Here is a 13,595-nt window from a genome sequence, read left to right on the forward strand (position 1 = left end):
CCTCTGGACTTGGCTCGGGTCCTTTTTTTTTTCTTTATCATCCAAATGGTTGAAATGGGTGTTCCATTACGGACAGATAATGTATTCCGTGTTTGTGCAAGCGCTCGCTATTGCAAATGAATTGGATTATTAGAGGAGACGGCAATCCATTTCAAACCATTTCTTTGTAACAGCCCTCATTTGCTTGATGGACTTGTTCTAATGTGCCCCGCCGTTGGCCTCGGGCTGGCGGCGGCGTGAAAGATGGCTGCCATCGCTCTGCCACAGTTGCCTCCGCAAACGGATTTGAATGGTCCCCCAAAAGCAGTACCGCACCACCACCGGCGCTATTCTCGGCGGTCCGCGAAGGCAGAAATGCGTCGGTCGTCCTTGACACGCGTGAATTCCAGCTTTCAGAGTGTAGATGTAGACGCAAGCTCAGGCGTTAAGCAGCAAGTCGCAGCAGAAATAGCGCAATCAATAAAATGCCTGACTTGGAGAACGGAGAGCGTAGGTGAGAGGTCGCCGAGGCCAAAGCGGCGCTGCGGCAAAGCGTGCAAACGTAAACGTACGCGGCAAAACCGTAGAAGCTGCCCGCGGTTTTCTCGTCTTATGTGGATGGGAAATAGCATTATGGCTGTGTCAATTGTTTGGAGCCCTTTCTCGCGCTTAGCACAAAGATTTATCCGTTTATCACCCCCCCCTTCGCTTCATCACCATCGGAAAAAAGGTATTTGGAAAGCAGACGGTTGAAAAGATGGAGCCCGTGTTTTATTTTCAACCCTAACCTAACATACCCACGGCTCATTTATCAATTGGTCAATTAAACAGAAAGGATTCCGTGGACTGGTTTTATCACGCATTGGCCGAAATGAGCGCCATATTTCCTCTTTCTGGAGATGAGAAATGTCCAATTCTCAAAGGAACAGGCGAGAGTCAAATGGAGCGGAATAATACGGCTAAAGATTGCATTAAGGAGCCTTTTCTTAAAAGAGAACATTGATGAAATACCAAATATAAGGATGATGATTTTTTTTTTTAAAAGGTTCTATGGAATGCAGGCTTAATGCCTCGATCTGAACTCATGAGAGATTTCACTGATAATTGTGAGCCATCAAAAGTGTCGGCTTGAAATTCTTTCTGCCAAATGGATGAGCACATAAAAAACCCTGATGTCTCATTTAATTGTTTTTTTTTTATTATCTCTCTTGTGGAGGCAGATATTTTTCTATTATTGCTGAAAGCATTTGAGAGGCCGATATTGAACCATCTTCACGGCGTAATGAATTCTTTTCCATTTGTTGCTATTACTCATGTGACAATTGTGTGTTTTGTGACTCAGGGAAGCTTTTTTTCAATTCTTTCTATAATTTTTCTATTTTTTCTATCATTTTAAAGGTTTTCGGGGCTGGTAGTGGTGCAACGGTTGGAACAAATTCAAGCTTTTCCACGCAAAATACGGCTCGGCTACTTTACCAAAGTAGAGGTACCACTGAGGTGGTCTGCCGGTGACTTGTAGTTTGTTGTTGTGGTTTGGGCCTCTTCCGTGGCCTCTACCTGAGCGACGACGCGGCGCTCGCCCGTCTTCCTTCCTGCTGCCTCATCAGTTCTAAGCCTGCACTTCTTAGGATCCTGTCAACAGTGCTTTGGCGCTAAAACTGATGGGCGAGCGGCGAGCGGGCGGGCGGGCGGGCCGGCGCTCTCCCGTTCTCAGCATCAGTCATCGGAACACTCGGCCTCGGGAGGGAAATCGATCTCCTGCCAAGTTCAGACAAGAGATAGGGCCGACGTGTCCCCGCGTCTGCGGCGCTTCCTAGCTGGAAAACTGTGATAGATCTTCTGTCAAAGCAAGGAGAGTGTCAGTTGAACATTTGAAAAGAAAAGATGGGGGGTGGGGGTCCAGGCCGGCTGCCGCTCCCTCCGCCGCCGCCACCGCCGTTTCATGCAGTCTAATCACGTAAAAGCGGAGGGCGAGGTGCTAGATTATGCGCGGCGCGCCAAAAAAACACGGGCTCAGCTAATGTTGCATTATGCGGTGGACATCATTCAATTACCGCCTATGATAGTCTTGGTGTTTGCTTTCTTTCTTTTAAGGGGAACTTGTCATCTCTGGAGCAATATTTAATCTGCCGTCCGTGACGTATGCACATCAAGATATCACCAGCAAAGTATCATTCTAATCAATAAAAGTGCTCTAAACACACCAGTGCATTGAGCATAAAATATTGGAATGTGCAATAACTATGAACAGCGGGTTTCTTCACTCCTGTGACCTTGTCTAATGGGACTTCAAACAGTCCTGCGCAATGGATGCATGTTCTAAGGGGCTAAAAGTATAAATATCATACCTGTCAACCTCTGCCGATAACTGCCCTTATAAATGATTATTGATTCCCCTTACAAACCCCCCCAAAAACCTTACAAACACCGTACGAGTCGTACGGTGTTTGTAAGATTTTTGGGGGGTTTGTAAGGGGAATCATCATCATTTATAAGGGCAGTTATCGGCAGAGGTTGACAGGTATGAAATATTGACATGAATACATTAACATGGGCCGCTGTGGGTGCAGCTTTTTTTTCAAGAAAGACAAGGAACAGAGTTGAAGCAACAGGCAGGGGTTGGGCTGAAACGAGAAGCACCTGACAGCAATCCACTGATTGCACTTGTGACATACCAGAGTTGTAGAAAGATTTTCTCTTTAGAGGTTCAAACCAAAGCACTCACTTTTGCCTTTTTTTAAGTTTGCCCAGCAGCCCTGTTAAATAAATGCCTAGTCTTAGGGGATGCTACGTCTTCCTTCATATGTCTAATGCTTCAATTCCTTCGAGGCACTCGCTCGCTCTTAAATGGTCAAAAGTTTGCTCTTTGATGGTTCACGTTTGTTTGAAAGAGGTCCAAAAAAAGGCAGCTTTTTGTTTTGCCAGCCACCCAGCACAGACATAGCTGACAAAGTTGAATCAACGTTCACGTTTGAAATAGGTCCAAAAAAAGTCTTGAACTGGCTTTTGACAGTTTATACCAAGCAGCTTTTCCTTTTCCTAGCCATCCGGTACAAACATAGGTGACAAAATTGAATCAACGGGGGTTGGGCCGCTGTGGGTGAGGAGGGAGGGAGGGAGGGAGGGAGCAGCTTTCTGTTCAACTCATCCAGCAGCGACCGACTGAGCTGACAAACTTGAAGCAGCGGGGGTTGTGCTGAAATGAGATGCACCTGACAGCAATCCACTGATTGCACTCGTAGGACACTAGTATTGTGGAAAGCTTTGCTCTGTCCAGGTTGAAAGCAAAGCACTCACTCTGGCCCTTTATTTAGTTTGCCCAGCCCTGTTAAATAAATGCCTAGTCTTAGGGGATGCTACGTCTTCCTTCATATGTCTAATGCTTCAATTCCTTCGAGGCGCCCGCTCGCTCTTCAATGGTCAAAAGTTTGCTCTTTGATGGCCCACGTTTGAAATAGGTCCAAAAAAAGTCTTGAGCTGGCTTTTGACAGTTTATACCAAGCAGCTTTTCCTTTTCCTAGCCATCCGGTACAAACATAGGTGACAAAGTTGAATCAACGGGGGTTGGGCTGGTGTGGGTGGGGAGGGAGGGAGGGAGGGAGCAGCTTTTCCTTCAAGTCATCCACAGTAGCGACCGACTGAGCTGACTGACAAAGTTGAAGGAGCGGGGGTTGGGCAAGAGAAGCAGCTGACGCCAATCCACTGATTGCACTTGTCGGACACTAGTATTGTGGAAAGCTTTTCTCTGTCCCGGTTGAAACCAAAGCATCCCCACAATCACTTTTACCCTTATTTTAGTTTGCCCAGCCCTGTTAAATAAATGCCTAGTCTTAAGGGGATGCTACGTTTTCCTTCATATGCCCAATGCTTCAATTTCTTCAAGGTGCTCACTCGCTCATCCATGGTCAAAAGTTCACGCTTTGATGGCCCGTGTTTGAAATAGGTCAAAAAAAGTCTTGAACTGGCTTTTGACAGTTTATACCAGGCAGGGAGGGGTGGCTTTGCAAAGCCATCCACCACATACATAGGTGACGAAGTTGAATCAACGGGGGTTGGGCCAACGTGGGTGGGTGGGTGGATAGCGAGTAGCTTTTCCTTTAAGTCATACAGCACCAACCGTGTTGACTGGCAAAGTTGAACCAGCGGGGGTTGGGCAAGAGAAGCAGCTGACAGCAATCCACTGATTGCACTCGGAGAACACTAGTATTGTGGAACGCTTTGCTCTGTCCAGGTTGAAACCAAAGCACCCCACAATCACTTTTACCCTTTTTTTTAGTTTGCCCAGCCCTGTTAAATAAATGCCTAGTCATATCGGACGCAACGTCTTCCTCCATATGTCCAATGCTTCAATTTCTTTGAGGCGCTCGCTCGCTCTTCAATGGTCAAAAGTTTGCGCTTTGATGGCCCACCTTTGAAATAGGTCCAAAAAAAGTCTTGAACTGGCTTTTGACAGTTTATACCAAGCAGCTTTTCCTTTTCCTAGCCATCCGGTACAAACATAGGTGACGAAGTTGAATCAACGGGGGTTGGGCCTGCTTTGGGTGGGGAGGGAGGGAGGGAGGGAGGGAGCAGCTTTCTGTTCAACTCATCCAGCAGCGACCGACTGAGCTGACAAACTTGAAGCAGCGGGGGTTGTGCTGAAACGAGATGCACCTGACGCCAATCCACTGATTGCACTCGTAGGACACTAGTATTGTGGAAAGCTTTGCTCTGTCCAGGTTGAAACCAAAGCACTCACTCTGGCTCTTTATTTAGTTTGCCCAGCCCTGTTAAATAAATGCCTAGTCTTATGGGATGCGTTTTGATGGCCCACGTTTGAAATAGGTCCAAAAAAAGGCTTGAACTGGCTTTTGACAGTTTATACCAGGCAGCTTTTCCTTTTCCTAGCCATCCGGTACAAACATAGGTGACGAAGTTGAATTAACGGGGGTTGGGCCCGCTTTGGGTGGGGAGGAAGGGAGGGAGGGAGGGAGCAGCTTTCAGTTCAAGTCATCCAGCAGTGACCGAGCTGACTGACAAACTTGTAGGAGCGGGGGTTGGGCTGCAAGAAGCACCTGACGGCAATCCACTGATTGCACTTGTAACATACAAGAGTTGCAGAAAGTTTCCTCTTTAGAGGTTGAAAGCAAAGCACCCCCACAGTAAAATAGTTTGCCCACTCCTGGGTGAAGGAGAGGAAATAGTTGGAATTTGTGCATAAAGGCCATTTGCGGTAATCCGTAGTCCGTAGCTGTCTTCAAAGTGAGATCAATTTAATGGTGTGTTCCAAATTGGAAAAAGGCTTTCTCTCCTTTGATGGCAAATCTGTGCGAGATGTACGAGGGAGCGCCGACTTAAGCTCACTTCTGCCGCCGCCGCCGCCGCCGCCGTGTCGGACCGACCGTGTCGCCGTTCTGGTCACGGGCAAAATCCTCTCTGGGTCTTCCCGCTTCAAACTGTCCGTCCCACTTTCTCTTTGTCGCCGGCTGGTTTCTTTTCTTGCCACGTCGTCCCACCAAAATTCATGCCGATAATCCCCACTTTTGGATTGGGCCTATTTTATTCCTATAAGGAAGGTATTTGTAAATTGCACAAAGGGGGCGAGAAAGAGAGGAATCCAACGGATCAAAGGCAAGATGAGAAAATATGCATATTTCATGGCGTTGCCGGCTCCAGAGTTCCGCGCCTGGCGTTCCGCCTGGCGTTCCGCCTGGCGTTCCGCCTGGCGTTCCGCCTGGCGTTCCGCCTGGCGTTCCGCCTGGCGTTCCGCCTGGCGTTCCGCCTGGCGTTCCGCCTGGCGTTCCGCCTGGCGTTCCGCCTGGCGTTCCGCCTGGCGTTCCGGTCGCTCAGACGAGACCACGAGCAGGTGTTGCATATTCTATGCGAACTCGGCATCCGTGCATATTTCACGAACAATGTACTTTGTGTAGGGGATGGCGAGCGCCGGCTGGTTATTCGATTAGAAATGGGAAAACAACGGCGCGCCTTCTCCGTCTACATCAACAATTTATGCCAGCCGAGCCGTGTTAAGTGAGGCGGGAAAAGGCAATTGACGCTACAACATCACCTTCTCGGGCTGAAATTCAAACACGCCATTGATAATGTATGATCCGGCGTGATGAGCCTGAACACGCTTTGGGAAAAGTCGGCCCCAAAGCCATGGGCCGATGGGCCCAGGATTGCGTTCGCTATTCTCGATATTCGACTTCTGAAATCTGAATGAGGAAGAAAAAAAAAATGAATACAAATGCAATTTTGTAAGTGTTTCCAAAAATGACATTGCCGCTTTTGTCCCTTGACTTTACAATCTTGCCCGAATTTTATACGACAGAACGTTGATGACTCTTGCTTTGTGTTTGCTGTTAAATTGGGGAAATTTTCCAGCAGATAACGTGTTCTCCCCTCACGCCGTTTTTGGGGACAAACCTGGCGGTTTTCAAAACGCTGGCAAAAATGGTCAGCAAATCCTGGAACGTCGGCTGATTTACGGACGCTCCGAGCACATACGCGACTTTCCCGGTGATAGATCTGAAAAACAACTTAAGGAGCAGGTTAAGAAAGAGCGACACCAATTTAAAGGAAATAAGTTTATTACCGGACTGCAGAAATGGGGAGCGCTCAAACAGCGTGATGATCGCTCACAGTCTGTTGTCCTTGCAGCTCTCACCGAATGACCGGTGAGTGAGTCTTAAATACAGGCAAAACTGACAGTTGTCAGCAGGACTTTGGACAGATACGTTTCAGTCATTTGCGGGGCAAAAAGTAATTGATCAGTGTCCAACAGTTGAGTATTTGTGCTCACATGTCAACCCAATCACAAGACTAAGATTGATTATTCAGTCAGACAGTTGACTGTTTATGCTGACATGTCAGCCATTGACAATTTGTATGAAAACGATGCTTTTCCATACCTGTCAACCTCTGCCGATAACTGCCCTTATAAATGATTATGATTCCCCTTACAACCCCCCCAAAAACCTTACAAACACCGTACGACTCGTACGGTGTTTGTAAGGTTTTTGGGGGGTTTGTAAGGGGAATCATAATCATTTATAAGGGCAGTTATCGGCAGAGGTTGACAGGTATGCCTTTCTACTCACAAAAACTGATATAATCTTACACCCACCCGGCCAGGAGTCGGACCGGCCTGTCGGTTTGAGTCCGTTTGAGTTATAAAGTCCGAATGCCAGTCTACGGCCAACCCTCCGTGTCTATATCATTACAAGTTGAGGTCTTTTTTCAAGCCACGCATTACGTGGTGGGTGGAAAAAAAAAAGGTCCAATACCCCCATGATCAGATAGGTTAAAGGTCAAGTGCTTCGCACTGACCCGGAAAGGCAAAGTCGTCGCAATACTAACGTGAAACCAGGTGTGGACGCACGGGTGCTTGGTCCCGCACATATTATTTGAAGAGGAAGTGCGCGATGAGGCAAGATCCGCCGTCCCTCCCGCCGGTACACCTTTTATGTCCGTCTGCCGGATGCCGGATGACAGATGCCGGCTTCACGGGCAGGCGGGGCGGCGCCCTCTCGGGCCCGTTTACCGTGAGCGGCCGGCCAACGGTGTGAACGGGAAATGCTCTCACCTGGACGCTTAAACAAAGTCGACTAAGTTCTGAAAATCCTGGCCACGTGCACTTGTGATAGAAAAGTTGCCGCTGGAAATGGATTCTTCTTGGGCCAAGTTCGCTGCTGACCAAACTGGAAGGAAAGCTAAGCCACGCACGGCAGGACGCCATTAGCATTCACCTGCGCGCCTTCCCTTCCCTCTCCTCCCAGCCTAGACGGAGACAGAGCGCTCCAGTCTTTTTCTCAGCCACTTTGTTAAATGGTGGAAAGATTGAAATCCAATTTCAATGCATAATAATTCCTAGCAATCAACGGCTAGTCCAGGAAATTGAAAATGCAAGGCAGGGAGCTGTTGTCGCTGCTGTTTTCTCCAGGGGCTTGTGTCTGTCTTCTCTGTTCATTCTGTGTGTGTTTGTGTATGTGTGTTCAAGCTAAAGTATACAAGTATACCATTTTGGTGAATGCAGACAAGGTTTGTGTGCTTCAAGTCGTCGCCTCGTCCACGTCGCAGTCACGATAAGGTCAGATGATGACTGAATGTCAGGGAGGTTGTTTTTTTCCAAGCCTGAGGCAGAAGATGGAGCGCAAGCAGGAACCAACCCACTGGGCTGGGAAGCTTCTTAGAAGATAGGGTATTTGAACCCAAACACGCGAATTGCATGTTACAGGATACACCGTTTAACCAGAGATGTATTTTTCTTTGCCTCCAAGCAGGGACACATTTGCCCTTTAAAGTATTTTTGGTTGTTGTTGTTGTTGTGTGATAGCCTTTTACATGGACCTCATTTTTAGTGGTCCCAAGCCTTTTTGACATTTGTAATGTTATGTCTTTGCCGCTAGAATGGCTATTTAAGACAGAATGCATCAGAGGATGTTTTTGGAAGACAGACATTATGGATTAATGGTGTCTCACAACAATCTTGTTTCTGGTGCGTTTAGTCAATACGTTCACTCCCCTTCAAAACAGTAGAACAGTGTGTTCCCGTGGGGTTTTTTTTCTTTTTTTCTCTCTCTCTCCCTCTTTCCAGAAAAGAAATGTTCATCACCAAGAGATCAATAGAAGACATCAACAATTCAACTAGTGTTTTACCCTCCAGCTCTTAAGCGCCACTTTTAAAGTGAAAATATTAGAACATGTGACCAAAAGTCATATTTTACGGCAAAGCGGCAAAACATCTTGACTCTTGACTACTTGGATTTTTGCCTTCGGAAATGTTCACTCGTTAGCACGGGACATTTTCCACCGCAGTTGCGCGTGTGCTCGATATCCATACCGCCAAAAAAGGATGATTTTAAAGCTAAGAGAAGGGAATCGGATCCAAGTTTTTGTTTCACACCGGAAATAAAGGGCGGCTCAAATGATTCCTAAAGAAGAATGTCAGGCAAAAACCTTTTCAAGCACATCCACATCAGCTTCTTCCAATCAGCTTAAGTAAGCGAGCAGTCGTAATCAGCATTTTTGTCACTGCTAAACGTCCATTTTGACTTCCTCGGATGTCTGGATGCGGCGCGCACTCCCCTTATTCGCCCTTTCCCGGCCTTTCCCGTTAAGAATGAAAGCTTTGAGGGAAAAGAAGCGCTGATTCCGCCGCCTTCCCTTGTTGTCCAGTGAATGGGGTCCAATCAAGGTGACCGCTTGGCGAGCAACCCTCCCAAAAAAAAGGCTGTTCCGTCATCAGTCTGATTCGGAGCGCCATACTGAGTTTGCCCTTTTGCCCGTCCGAGCAAATTGAGCCTCGTATCGGAACGGCTGGTTCGACACCCCATAGTGATGGGCTGCTCCCGCTGCGACCGCTCACGCAGAAGAAGAAGAAGGCACGCACTTGAGAGAAAATGACTCTCAGCTGCAGAATCCCACGGCAAACGTGGCCGTCGTAAATCGGGGACGATTTAGAGGCTTTAATGAGCCGTTTAAACGTTGAATTCTTTCGTTTGAGAGGAGGAAAAAAAACTTTTTAAAATCTTTTTTTTGCTCAGCAACTGTAGCCACGCCCCTTCAAGTACTTCAAGTTTTAGTGGCGCGTCTGTCAAGGACGAAATAATATGTTCACTATTGTAGATTGTGTTTGCTTGAGTTGAGGGGAAAGCTCATTAAACAGCTTTTATGCTCTGTCTCCAAAACATTGAGTTTGGCACATAATTCACTTTTTTTGCGTTATCTGAACACATAGTATTATGTTACTTGAAAGAAAATGCAGTCACCGAGCCGAGCATAGGTCGCCGTATTTAAAGGCCTGCTGGACGCTCATCCAAAATCAATCTCCTCAACTTGGTCTTTCTGGAATTGACGTGACGGCCGCTCGGTCGGTCGGTGTTTGTTTTGACGGTTGGCTCAATAACGAGCGACTTGAGAAAAAAATGTTCATGCAAAGTCTTTGGAGTGGAAAAAGCACTGGCGTGTCAACATTAGGGGAGTGTCCAGTCAATCTCAGTCTTTCCCGGGTAAATCATTTAGTATGTTGCTGTGGTTTCCTCCCACGGTTCCCCAAGATGGATGACAGGTTAATTGAAGAGCTTTTTGGGGGGGGGCACCGAGACCACCCTCCCCTACAAAAAAAAATTGCAAACGATAGAAAGCCATCATTGCAATTGCTTTCTGGACTGCTGTGCTTTGACTTGCACGATTTTGAAATTGCTCTCCTTTTCCTTTTGGGAATATTACAAGCTATTAACGTTGTCCGTTGGAATTTAATGAACAAATTCAAAATGGAAGCGTTTGAGTCGACTGTTCCTTTCTGCTTTAGCCAACGGGGAATTCATAGCTGATAGGCTTTTTTAAAATAGGAAGAGTGAAAATACGTATTACGTTACATTTCTCGCAATGTTTGATTGTTGTAGCATGCTAAAGTGGTAAGTTGCGGGGTGCATTTAGTTTAGCCCGTGCGTGACTGTTTTCCGTGCTAATGGCTCCTGGCCTTTGTGCATTAATCAACACACCCCAACATGGTCTCTCTCTCTCTCTCTCTCTCTCTCTCTCTCTCTCTCTCTCTCTCTCTCTCGATCTCCCGTAGCATCCCATCTTTCTCCGTTCCCTTTCTTACTCGTGGCCTCTCTTTTCCCAGTCTTTTGTCTTAATGTATGATCTGTTGCTCCTCGGGGTGACGTTGGGGGCCAGATTGATGGCGTTGCGGCTTGACTATGGTCAGTAAGAGAGGGAATGCGTCCCCCCCACCCCCCACCTCCCGGTCCTCCCCCATTTCTTCCTATCGCCTCCTCTGTGCATTAATTCCGACGCCATACTTCATTGCCTCTATCACTCACTGTTCTGTCCTATTCTATGGCTTTCCCCCGCCAAGTTCTATCTTTTTTTTTCTCTCTGTTTAAGGGCCTTGAATTTGTTTTGCTTCCTTTCTTTGCTGTGGTTTCTCCGGTTATAAAATGGGAAACAAATGATGATTGACTTCCTAAAAGGACGGGAATCCGTGGAAGGACGGGAGGGAGGGTGAGTGCCATTCCTGGCTTCCTGGCTTCCCATAGGCTTACGTGACTTGACTGCTGCTCCGGTTCAGCAAAGTTCACATTTGAAGTGATTTGTACTCGGAAAAAGAAAACTGGGGGGGGAAAACGCTGCGTTCCTACAAACAGATGGCTTTTTTACAGGATACAAATTCCCCGTTATGCTTGTCATTTGACCTATTTCTAATCCACTCAATAGACGCATATTTAAACTGAGACAACTCATTAATTTAAATAACCCAAGCAATAAATCCAGAGTTGGAGCCATTCCCACACAATACAACTTGAGTCTAGAGCAGGGGTAGGGAACCTATGGCTCAGGAGCCATATGTGGCTCTTTCCATGGGTGCATATGGCTCTCCACTAACCTGTGAGGTAAAATATGGAAATGATTGGTGAGAGAGCCGAGTCCCGCCTGAACGCACTAACAAGAGCGTCACTGCGGCATCGACACTACCTGTACCCCTATTTTAATCATAATTTTGTTTTTTATGACTCTTCTGCATGCATGATATCATTGATACTGATTTTGTAAGCCACCACATAACAATGTTGTCAAAAGAAATCAGAGGCTTTTTGTACGTTAAAAGTGATGAAATGACAAAAAAATTAAAAAAATCACACTTTCATATATTTTTACTTTTCAATTCCGAGAATGGCTCTCAAGAAATAACATTAGAAAATATTAATTGTTTATGTCTGTCTCTGTCAAAAAGGTTGCCGACCCCTGGTCTAGAGTATTAGGGGGGGGAAAAAGGGTAGTGACGAGTTTCATTCTAAGTTAGCACTGTGCTTTCAAAATGATTTATCCCAGTATCAAAAAGGCAAATATTGGCTTGGGGGCATGCACTCCCAATCAAACTCGTCAAACGGTCCCAAATCTGATTGGTCGGAAGAGTCGTCAGGGACGTGCCCGCCTTTCGGGAGAAAGATGACAAAATCTAAAAAAATATCCAACGAGATGGCGTCATGTGGCGTTTTCAGTTTGAACATCCGTCACTTGACACGTGCCGTTGTTTTGTTTCTTTTCTTGCGCTGGATTGGACGAGGCTAACGGTGGCTTTCAATGACCCTTGGCGAGCCACAGCTCATTTGCATATGCACGCTCAATCTTTTGTGGATGCGAGATGGTTTTCTTGCAAAAAGGGACCTCATTCTTGCAGTTGAAAAGCCAGGCCTTTCCCTACTCAGCAAATCCACCTCTACAAATAGATATATTAGAATTAGAATAATGGCGCCGATAACAATTGTCGTCTGCATTAATTCAATTTTCACGTCATCCGACTAAGTGACGATGGGATGTTGATTACCCAAACCGTAGCATTAGTGAAATTAAAGTCTGCCAGTCGACGTTGAAAATAATGACACGATAAGTGTAAAAGGTCTCATCGGGCTGCAAAGACATTTCAAAAGAATACAAATGTAGCTGAAAAAGACCTCAAGTCAATTGGCAAAATGCTTGAAAGCGTATGCTAATATGACGATTCCAACATTGAAAACTCTGCAAGTGAGCAGTGATATGATTGGTGCGACAAAGGCAAACGCACGTAGCACGGCGCCTTGTTTGTGTACGGCATGAATATCTATTTATGTAAAATGATGTTGAGGAGTCCAAACAGCCGTGGATGTTGCTCATTGGCTAATCAGGCCCCGTGAACTCCTCTCCGACTCCCCTGCGGTGCACACGGTACCTTATTAGTGTTTTGTCTGGCACTGATCTGATTTATTTCTATTTTTGCTGCCTGACTTCTGTTCTAGCGCATATTTCTTGGCAAAGAAAAGTCTTTTTTGGGGGGGGCTTTTCACCGATTGAAGTTTAGGAACATCAGCATGCCGTCAAAAAGAGATCCCAAAAGAGCAAATCTTGGCTCGGGCAGACATTTCAGTGCTTCTCGCCCAGGGACACCGGCGTCAACCCGTCGACCGTCTCCTCGCCGGACTTAGAAGTAAGGCAACCCGCTCAATCAAAGGACGACGACTTGACTCTGGACTCCACGTGGTCACGGCCATTCTCTCCGGGAATAAATCTCATCCAATTCTGTCTTGTGTAGAGCAAAACTAAGAAGATCCCAAAATGAAAGCGGCCAAGCGACGGCGGCGCTGCCAAAGACAAATAGCCCAACGCTCGCCGCTTTTCTTGAGCATCTGCGTTTGTTCTCTGCTCCACTAAGCAACAATTGTCTGCCACTTTGCCTTTGTTTACCCTGTCAAAAAATCCCCAATTGCCACGCTGTGAATCCAATCCCACCCAAAAAAGCGTCTTTTTCTGTCAAGGCTTTGCCCGCCTTTCGGTCCCGACGGAGTAAAAGACCCTTAATCGTGTATCAAATATCTTCTTGGCTTGTCAAAATAAAGATGGCTCCGTCTGTCCTTTGAAAACTGGCTCGGAATATTACGGGCCGGTGACGTTGCCCGCTGAAAATGCCCTCTTCAAGATGGGACGCCGTGCGGCATGAGCCTTGGGATGCCGCCGCGCTCGGTCGGGGGCCCATAAAAAGCTCTCGGTCTCCGTAAACAGACAATCGCTTCTTCGGGCGGGGGCGTCGAGAGGCTTCTTGACCGATTCCGCCACAAAACGAGATGTCGTTTCAGTTTGCGGAGGAAAACTGAAAA

This window comes from Stigmatopora argus, chromosome 16, assembly GCF_051989625.1.
Source record: "Stigmatopora argus isolate UIUO_Sarg chromosome 16, RoL_Sarg_1.0, whole genome shotgun sequence".
Lineage (NCBI taxonomy): Eukaryota > Metazoa > Chordata > Actinopteri > Syngnathiformes > Syngnathidae > Stigmatopora > Stigmatopora argus.